The following is an 11,496-nucleotide window of genomic DNA, read 5'->3' as shown; positions in this document are numbered from 1 at the left end:
TGACGTGTCTTACATACGCAATTTCATGAGATCAGTCTGATGCCCATATACAGTATCTCACAAAAGTGAGTACACCCCTCACATTTTAGTAAATATTTCATTATATCTTTTAATGGGACAACAATGAAGAAATGATACTTTGCTACAATGTAAAGTATTAAGTTTACAGCTTGTATAAGAGTGTAAATGTGCAGTCCCCTCAAAATAACTCAACATACAGCCATTAATGTCTAAACCGCTGGCAACAAAAGTCAGTATACCCCTATGTTAAATTCCCATAGGGGCAGGCAGATTTTTATTTTTAAAGGCCAGTTATTTCATGGATCCAGGATACTATGCATCCTGATAAAGTTCCCTTTGGCCTTTGGAATTAAAATAGCCCCACATCATCACATGCCTTTCACTATACCTAGAGATTGGCATGTGGTCCATCCATCTTCGTCCGCTTATCCGGTGTCGGGTCGCGGGGGGAGCAGCTCCAGCAGGGGACCCCAAACTTCCCTTTCCCGAGCAACATTAACCAGCTCCGACTGGGGGATCCCGAGGCGTTCCCAGGCCAGGTTGGAGATATAATCCCTCCACCTAGTCCTGGGTCTTCCCCGAGGCCTCCTCCCAGCTGGACGTGCCTGGAACACCTCCCTAGGGAGGCCCCAGGGGGCATCCTCACCAGATGCCCGAACCACCTCAACTGGCTCCTTTTCGGACGCAAAGGAGCAGTGGCTCTACTCCGAGCTCCTCACGGATGACTGAGCTTCTCACCCTATCTCTAAGGGAGACGCCAGCCACCCTCCTGAGGAAACCCATTTCGCCGCTTGCACCCTGGATCCCGTTCTTTCGGTCATGACCCAGCCTTCATGACCATAGGTGAGGGTAGGAACGAAAACAGCCGGTAGATCGAGAGCTTTGCCTTCTGGCTCAGCTCTCTTTTCGTCACAACGGTGCGATAGATTGAATGTAATACCGCACCCGTTCGCCGATTCTCCGACCAATCTCCCGCTCCATTGTCCCCTCACTCGCGAAAAAACCCCCAAGGTACTTGATCTCCTTCACTTGGGGTAAGGACTCATTCTCTACCCGAGAAGGCATTCCATCGGTTTCCTGCTGAGAACCATGGCCTCCGATTTAGAGGTGCTGATCCTCATCCCAACCGCTTCACACTCGGCTGCGAACCGATCCAGTGAGTGCTGAAGGTCGCAGGCCGATGATGCCATCAGGACCACATCATCTGCAAAAAGCAGCGATGAGATCCCCCGCCCACCGAACCGCAACCCCTCCCCACCCCGACTACGCCCCGATATCCTGTCCATAAATATTACAAACAGGATTGGTGACAAAGCGCAGCCCTGGCGGAGGCCAACCCTCACCTGAAACGAGTCCGACTTACTGCCGGAAACCCGGACACAGCTCTCACTTTGGTGCAGTACAGGGTGGATGGCCCTGAGTAGAGACCCCCTCACCCCATACTCCCGCAGCACCTCCCACAGTATCTCCCGGGGACCGTCATACGCCTTCTCCAAATCCACAAAACACATGTAGACCGGTTGGGCATACTCCCAGGCCCCCTCCAGGATCCTTGCGAGAGTGAAGAGCTGGTCCGTTGTTCCACGACCAGGACGGAATCCGCATTGTTCCTCCTCAACCTGAGGTTCGACTATCGGCCGAACCCTCCTTTCCAGCACCTTGGAGTAGACTTTACCAGGGAGGCTGAGAAGTGTGATACCCCTGTTACAGGGGATTGGCATGTGGTACTCAATGCAAATCAAACTAGCTATTAGGCTAACTGACATGAAACCATGCCAATCTCTAGGTATGGTGAAGGGTATGTGATGATGTGGGGCTATTTTAATTTCAAAGACCAAGGGAACTTTATCAGGATGCATAGTATCCTGGATACTATGCATACTGATAAAGATATGATAGAGAGATGATTTTAATGGAATCTACCCCATGCCAATCTCTAGGTATGGTGAAGGGCATGTGATGATGTGGGGCTATTTTAATTCCAAAGCCCAAGGGAACTTTATCAGGATGCATAGTATCCTGGATCCATGAAATAACTGGCCTTTAAAAATAAAAATCTGCCTGCCTCTATGGGAATTTAACATAGGGGTGTACTCACTTTTGTTGCCAGCGGTTTAGACATTAATGGCTGTGTGTTGAGTTATTTTGAGGGGACTGCACATTTACACTTTTGTACAAGCTGTAAACTTAATACTTTACATTGTAGCAAAGTGTCATTTCTTCATTGTTGTCCCATTAAAAGATATAATGAAATATTTACTAAAATGTGAGGGGTGTACTCACTTTTGTGAGATACTGTATATGACCTCCATTGTGGAACATCTCTCAAAGACTCATATCAACTTCTTGTCAACATGTAAGAATATAGCAGAATTAACTTTCCTCTTTAACATGCAAGTGAGTAAACAAGGCAGTGTATCATTAACCTTCATTCTCTTGAGAATTAAGTCAAAGGGCTCCAACACAAACATGGTCTATTGGATAATGACAAGCAGCCTCTTAAAGCATCTTTATCGTGCTTGACAATGATTAATGTCTCTTGTTTGCAATGTACTGTATTGTGTTGATGATACAGTGATAGTGTTCACATCTTTCTTTCCCCTGACAGATTTTGGCTAGTCATTATGAGAAGCTGTGGCATGCAGGTTGGATGGGTTGTACCTGTCTTTTCATGTTTTGTGCAGTGATCACAAATCTTTATTGCTTCCACGACCTGGTATTTCTACCTGAAATTAATCACTGTCAAGAGGAAAGAGGTTTAGAAAATATCCAAGGTCAAATGTCTCTAAGCTCTTTTTAAACCTTTTACTTCTTTGGTGGGATGCTTATAAAATGTTTTTAGGTCTCTATTCAAACTATGTAAAAAGAATACAGGAATTATATATAGGAATAACAGGATTTATGTCCAAAACTTTGTATATTGCATCATACTACTGCCAGCAACAAAACATCTGGATAATTAAAGTTTTTTTTCATCTTAAAAGTGGACATCGTAAGTAGTCTGCATGGCAAGAATGACTTTATAGAGCGCCATAACCTTGCTCCAAGAAAAACAAAAAGGGAGAGACCACACTCATTTAAAAAAAAAAAGAAATTAAACCCAAGAGACAAAAATGTGTTCTTAAAACATCAGTGGTGTGATCCATGAATAGAGGAGAGAGATCAAATGATTGGTGGACGACTGGTTTGTCGCTCTGAACGCTGGCCAATCACATCCTAATATGGCCCACCTCCATCTTACCATAGAGAGAGAGCGCATTTAAGTCTCGCCTCCACTGGCAGCGAAAACAACTCCACAAAGTGCCTGTGTAGCTAGCTAAAAACAAGAGATTTAAGCATGTCAGATGATTATTTTAGCACCCTTTGTTTACCGGAGAGGACAAGTTAGCTGTAATTAAGATAATGTTGTTCCAGTCATTGTTCAAATTTTCTTTTTTTTGGCTGGTAAGTCAAGCAAATCTACCAGCCACTTGCATATTCTACCAGCATTTGGCTGGCAAACGGTGCTAATTTTATACCCTGCTGGTATGTACATGTGTTGAAGTGGAGTGCAACTATGGGTGGTGTCCGGATGATTGTGGTGGGTTGGCCTGGGTCTCAAAAGTCCAGGGCTGTTTATTTTACCCCAGTCCAGACCTGGACTCTCACAGGTGAGTAGAACTCATCCAAACAAACCTCAACATCAGCTCTCCTGTGACGCAATTTTCAAAATGCAAATGCAAACCAAAAGCTGAGTATCATGTAACAGGCAACCAAGCAGGCAAACATAAAAAGACAAAGAAAAAGACTTCACCAGGCTGGGAGCAGTCAAAAAGGAAGGAGTCCAAAGTTCAGACAGTGCAGTATTTCCCACTGGTTGAGAATTTACTTGTGATGGTGGGAGGCGCAGGATGTGACGGTGCAGCGTGTGAGGGCTGGGTTCAGTAGGCTAATAAACTAGTGAAACAAAGGTTTATGAACTATTTATTGAAAACAACGACTAGGCTACATAACATTAACAGATCATTTCGAAATAAATAACTTAAGTAATATTAAACATTTCAGACTAAAAGATGATAAAGATACGGATGGAGTGTATAGCCATGATGTGCTTTGTCAATTAAATCTGGTTAGTTTGTCAAATGTTATGGTTCAGCACATAAAATACCTGATTACCCAGAGCCCAAATAAGATATATATATGTAACTTAACCTTAATACTATGATCAATACAGAAAGTTACATGTTATTAAAAATTTCAGCTTTCAGAATTTGCAGCTTCAAGAGGGAAGATGCTAGCGGCAGCTGGTCTGTGTGCGCTGTAAAAAATACATTGTTGATTGGGAAAAAAAAAAAATTTGGATTTTATCTACCTGGGCGGGTCTTAAACTACCTTGGCAGTACGCCCAAGTAGAACCATAGACAGTAAAATGAATGGACAAAGCGACGCCGTAGACTTCCACGGAGACCATTGACGTCTATTAGAAGCACTTTTCCGGTGATGGCTGAGCGTTACTGCGCAGCCTCCAACTGAGCTCGAAGACGTAGATGCGACGTTAGAATCCTGTCTGAAAGTTGTAGCTTCTGGTAGCTGTGCCAAGAGAAATCTCAGTCATTCCGAATCTTGCAGAGATGGAGAGCGTAGGTATATGTAAGGAGATAACAGGCACGGGCTAATTATTGCTAACTAAAATGCTAATTAACATTAGTAATTAAACTTAAACAGCTAATGTGAGTCGAAACTGCCTGCGAGCTTCTCCTGACTACACGGTAATTTGTCTACTATGCTACAGAAAGTCGCGTGGTTATGACACAATCGTTAGCCTATTTTTACAAAAACGTCTGGTACGATTCATAATGTGAGATACAAGGTAATGGAGCCTTTTATACATTGTTGTGTTTCTTTAGAAATAAACAACGACAAGGAGTGTCTTTAAACGCTTCAGATGTAAAGTTATTCGCTGTCAAAGTGACACCAAAATGAATGGCACTCAATGGAATACTAACGACAGGTGATGGCTTGCATCAAAATGTCTCCATAGGAGGTAGGCTTTGCTCGCTTACCCCCTTGAGTAGAATCCATGTATGGGAAACGCTGCAGTCATACAGGCAGGCAGACAGCCAAAGTGTATGGAACGCTTTTTGAAGAGTACACAAGACATCTGACAGGGAACAAGTGAAAGTGTGCTAGCATAAATATGCAGGGATGAGTGGGAACAGGTGTGTGTAGCAGGGAGGGGATGTCAGGTGACCAGGGCTGGCAAAAACATCTGAGGGCATATAGTGGATGGTTCGAGGATGGCACGTCTGGAGAGTGAGAGAAGAGTCCATGGCCTGGAGGAAGTGAGCAGGGGCTGGAGTCAGGGACAGAGAGCTAGAGCAGGCAAAACAAACAACCAACTGTAAAGTCCTCATGACACTGATTTTCCCAAACTTGGAATTCTCAGGGTCCCATAGTCCCTTGGGTGCTGGTGGGTAATGTATGAAGTATTTAGGCAAAACTTGTTGCCTCGTAGAGTTATGAAATAACTATATGACTACCGGAATGTCATATTAACCATGTATTTAGTCACTGATTACTGTAATTTATTAGACTAATGGAAAACCTTTACAAGTTATAAATAATTATAAATTAAATAAACATTTATTTATTACAAAATAGTTTTCCCAATTACATTATGCTGTCATATGTGATAGCTGCCGTTAGTAGCTAACGTTTTTTTTGAGCGAATGAAATCTGCATTTATGAAGCAGAACCTGGATATGTTGTTAACCACAGGGCAACCTACAGTCCTCCAAATTAAACAATGAAATAAAAAAAATGTTCATGCCATCTAGAATGAAACATTGAAGCGTTTTGTAGACTTAAAAGCCGTAACACTTGTTAGAACTCCAGCTGTGCTTTCTTATATAGTTGCTCTTTCAAACAGCATGATAAGCTCTTCAGGCTATCTCTCTAAAAAGGCCTTTTCAGGGCTATGATGTAACAACTTGAAATGGGGCGCTGAGGTTTATACATATCTATTTTTGAAATGGTTGTTTTTATCTGTCAACATGTTGACTTAAATGGAAAAAAAAAGTATTTTTGTATGTCGAGATTAGGGAATTATTATTTTTTGAATTTGTGCTGGGTCGGCACATGGTCACTGACTCAGCACTGTAGGGGGAAAATAAGGAAACCCATTGGAAACGGGAAAGAAGGTAAGCTGAGAAAAGAGCGGGGAATGGGAAAATGGGAGCAGAGGAATTAAAGAAGGAAAGCTAGGGAAAAGAATATGAGGGGGAAGGAAAGAACAAAGGGAGGTGGGGGAGAAAGAGTAAATGCCAATATGATGGCAGATCATTTATTTTTAGAGAGGCAGATCGATATTTGCTAGGCTGATTCTGCCTGATCTGCTGGTTGTTCCGTCCTGCTACAAACACAAAAAAATTTAATTCGCTGCACAAAGCTACTCCTTTGGTTTGCTCAGCAAATAATTTAAAAACAAAATTGTGTTTCCATTGAAAGTAGGCATAGCCACTTCTTAAAGTCTCTGCAGTCAGTTACATTTTAAATGACAAAACTATTGCAGTAAGTGCAAGATTCTATCAAGCTCCAAGCATAACTTTTGTACGGATAGGGTCTGCCCCGTCAGCAGGTGTTGGTTTGCAGGGCAGACTGGCTTGCCAGACTTGATTTTCACATTCAGCGTCTTCTATTGCTTCCTATTGTTATACCTCACTCTCACACATTCTCGCTGGTTCTCTTGTTTCCCACTCACATACACAGAAACAGGCCACAGCACAGTGAGTCCAACTGTTTCAATGTTAATAGCAGACTCATCCTGCAGCCTGAACTCCTCACTGAAGTCCCAAAATACATTTCCATTGATTTTCGCTAAGCCATATTCGAAAACTTTTCTTCACAAAGAGTTGATACTGTAGATGTACAAAATACGGTTCTTACATCCTAAAATAGTAGTATATCATAGTATTAACACATTAAATACAATAACCATAACCATTCAAGTAAAGGCAGTGTTAGAAACAAAGGAAACTCATTAATATGCTGTCAGTGTTACGGGTCAGCTGAAGACCATTCAGATCCAAAGCCTCCTTTAGGCTCTCTCGCTGCCTCTGTGATTTTCTTAATGGCTTTGCAGCACACCTGTGTTAACAAGGAGCTTAAGGGCCCTATGGAGAGTTTGCCCTAAGAAGCATCTGCAATCACCCTTAATGTGCAGACCCAACTGCCTTGCATCTGGCACTCACCTACCAGCTTCTTGTAACTGGCCCTCCTCCTTTCATATACATTTTCCATCCAGTCTTCTAGTCCAATAGAAGCACCTGACTTGCTGTCTCTTGCATAAGTGTGGTCACTGCAGTATGGTTTAGGAAGTTAAGCTGATTTCTCAGGTGGACTGTCAGCTGTCTGCTTTTAAGGCTGTGCTGATTGCAAATGGCATCTGCTATCACCTTCAGCACCTGATCATGCTGCCAGTGATAGTTACTATCTTTCAGCAACAGGTGAGGATGTGCTCCAGGGATCATAAAGCACAGTTTTAGCTTGGCTGCTTGTATTTCTTTTCAAAGACAGGCCATGCAAAAGTAATCAATGCCTAACTTTATATTGCCATATAAAATGGAAAAGATCTTGCATTTTTGCATGCATCAAACCACTGTGAATACTCTCTGATTGTGGACAGCAGTGCTCAGCTTTAGATAATCACCAACTGGTATTATTGTAGACTCCTCCGTTCCTATCTGATTTTTTTGTTCCTGATTCACGAGTAAACAAGCAGTATATTATGCTGTGATGCTGCTGATGTCTCTGTGTTAGATTTGAGGTGAATAAAAGCAGCCAATGAAGGAGACGTCACACAGATAGAGAACAAGAGAACAAGAGAGGGATAAAGAGTCTCTCTTTCTTAACCTATTTGTCTCCACCGCTCTGCTCAGTTTATTCTATTCTTAGATTGTGAATATTGTATTACACATACTTTCCACACGTAAAACATACTGTGTTCATGTATATGCATATGTATGTGCGTGTTAACAGGCAGTGGTTACACGTTGTCTTACTTGAATGACAAGTCCATTGCACACCTGATCATCTTCTCTCGGTCCTTTCCCAGTAGAAAGGATTCAGATGACACCAGGACCAAGCGAGTGTCTGGTAAGCTTCTGGCTGGTCATCCTGTTAGTAACTGAGACTCTGATAGTAATGAGTTATTCTGTTAGTTGCGTAGATTTTGATCCTTATCAGTGTCAATTCCATGTAATGCAATATGCTGTGGAACTGTGGTGTAGAAGCTGCTAGCCTGACCATCATCACACACACACACACACACACACACACACACACACACACACACACACACACACACACACACACACACACACACACACACACACACACACACACATATACATTTTTTACAAGAGTTTGTTATACCAGGCAGCAGGTCTCTGGCAGTTCCCTACTTTGATGCATTATAAGCATCTCTCCAGAAATACATTTTATGGCTAACTTCATTTCAGGGCACTCAGAAGAAAAGAGATGCACTCATTCCCATTAACACACATACATATGCAAGCATACACAGCCTTAGTCCAGACATCAAAGCGATGAGAGGAGGCCGCTGAGCCTCCATAGATCCTGTTCAGCAACAGGAGACAAGCGGCCAAATAAAACATTTAGAAATCTAGGTTACTGGCACGCATGAATATCTTATGCTCTGCGTGAAATAACCGGATATCTTATGGCTCTCATTCAAACAATTGTTGTGTTCTCATAGTCAACATACATATAGTACTGTGCCTCGGGGACATTAAAACAGGTGTCCATCAGAACCAGTTGCTCTAAATATATCCTTGTTTAAAACTCATCCATGATATTAATAGAAAAAAGGACATTTAAATTGGTACTGCAGCTTAAATCAATTAGTCATTCAGTCAGGAAAAAGTCACTAACAAACCTAGTGGCAGATTTAAAATGGTAATGTTGTTTACCTGGCAATCAATCACTTGTGAGTGGAACCAAGGGCAATCTGTTAGGTTGATCTTTTCTGCTACCCTCTGAGACTTGTTCACCAACATCATTCACTGCTGAGAATAAACAGTTTGATTCAGTAGAAGATTACCTTTCCTCTGACTGAGCCCCAGTGTTTGGTTGGAGCACACATGGGATGCTTTCAGCATCCTGTGTGTTAAAACCTTTCCACCCAGACACTAGCATTACATTTCTTTTGTCAGAGAGCAATGAATTCAACCTCAGTCAGTGGTCACAGGCAGTCACAGGATTCAAATTGAAGATTTGGGCCACACAAGAAAAAAATAAGGAGCACATAATTTATTTGTGCACTTGTTGGAACCAAGATGTATTCAGTTCAATCTTAAACATATTGTGTTATCAGAATAAACTGCAGTATGAAACTCTGCAAGGAATGAGGTCATTAGTTAGTGTTTTGTTTTTTAAACAGATATAAATCTAATCTCACCCACAGGACATTTGGTGTTCTATGCATACCACTCCAAGTATATTTTTTTCTGTTGTTATGGGCCAACAACAATGTAACAGAAATGTAATAGAAAGCTAACAAGTGTCAGAAGTAAAACACAAACTCAAATCTGATTTGATCTGGTCACAAACCTACCATCAAATCTTTGCACTTTTCATATCCCTCTTATTTGATAATTCAAATGTATAATGCCAACCTACCTTTATACACATCTCTATTATATTTTATACATGAGCAGCAGAGCGTAATGTACTGTGGTTCTATGTTACTTATAAACAGGGTTTTAATTGGGAGGCAACATGCCACACTATTTTGCGTAAGTTATATTATCATTTTGTAAAAGTGAAACATTGTTTAAGCAAAATATCAAAGCAATTTACATTCTGTTATTAAACCTGTCAATTTGTGACCTTATTTTTCTCCCTATCTTGCCATCCACCTATCACTCTCTGCCATCTGTGCTTTTCTGACTGACTGACAGGTGCACTGAGGTCACTTCTTGGCAACCAGCGTTAAGGTGCATTACTGCCACCTAGACTGAGCTCGCTGATCTGCTAGGAAGCTCTATGAAACCCTGTGATAGTTCTGATGTTCGCAAGTTCTTACCTCATTTAGGACCATGTTCTTCACAGCTACGAAGGAACATGTTTAAGTCATTGTTTGAATTATTAGGACCGAGAAAGGTGTAAAATACATTATTGAAGATGTGCTAAGCTTTGACTCTGATGACACAGAAGAGCGTAGGCCTATGTGCCCAATATAATGCCTGCTTATAAATATACCATGGCACATCTTGTACTAAAATTTCTAGTTGGGACCCGACCATCACCACCACAAAATAAATGGTAAATGGACTACACTGGCATATTTCTATCTTACAGGACAAAGTGCCTTACAATTTGGCTCTCATTTACACACACACACACACACACACACACACACACACACACACACACACACACACACACACACACACACACACACACACACACACACACACACACAGTGCGATGCTGGCCTGCAATTTGTGGTTCAGTATATTGTTCAAGTAGATTTAGAAGTGGACAGAGCCAAAATCGAACCACCAACCCTTTGACCGACCTGTCCCACCTGCTGAGTCACAGTCGTGTACACAGAGCATAACATTTGAGCAGTTAACCTCTCCTGTTTTCACCAAGCAACACATCTGTAAATACACTGGGCCTTTACCATTTCCTAAAATGCACATCGAGGAGTGAGGATCGAGCATTGAGGAGGCTCCTCCTCCGAGTTCAAATCAAGAATACACTGATGTATCCTTGCAGAAGACTTTTCACCCACCTGTAAACATAGAGGCGTGCCAGAGCGAGAGGAAGAGAGAGAAAAGGGGGGAGAGAGAGAGCGGCTCCGTGGTTAATCTAACGTTAAGGATTAATAGCGGGTGGGTGAAATAATACACAATCAACGAGGAAAATAACGTTCTCTAAAAGGTGAACATAGCAGAGCTGCTGTCGAACACACAGCTCCATTTGTAAGATCATCTGAGAGACGCTCGAGAAACAGCAATTTAACTTCATTAGGATTATTTCAGAATCTAAAGGCCTAGTTCTGTTCACTCTATCCAGTTTATAACTACAGTTAGTTTTGCTGCTTAAATATCCAACGATATCAGCTGCATTGGCATTTCTGTGCACATGGAAACTTTTACAAACAGCATCTCTAATCATTAAAGTACATTGTTATAGAAAGCACTTGTACATTAATACAATACATCATTTAAAAAGCAATGGAGCCTGCAGGGACAGCCGAGGGCCAGTTAAACGTCCATGCAGGTCTCTAAATCGGAGAAAATAATGAATTCAGGTGGGTGGAAGGTGGTAGATGTTAAGCTTATTCGGATTAAGAGCCAATCCACGCAGATAGAGTGCATTTAATAGGCTATATGCCTAGCCTTTATATTTGTATAGTATGTTTTCATACAAACGTGCAGTGTTTTACACTAAATATATAGCCATTCT

The sequence above is a fragment of the Perca fluviatilis genome, chromosome 5 (assembly GCF_010015445.1).
Source record: "Perca fluviatilis chromosome 5, GENO_Pfluv_1.0, whole genome shotgun sequence".
Lineage (NCBI taxonomy): Eukaryota > Metazoa > Chordata > Actinopteri > Perciformes > Percidae > Perca > Perca fluviatilis.
Note: the sequence above shows the minus strand (reverse complement) of the source record.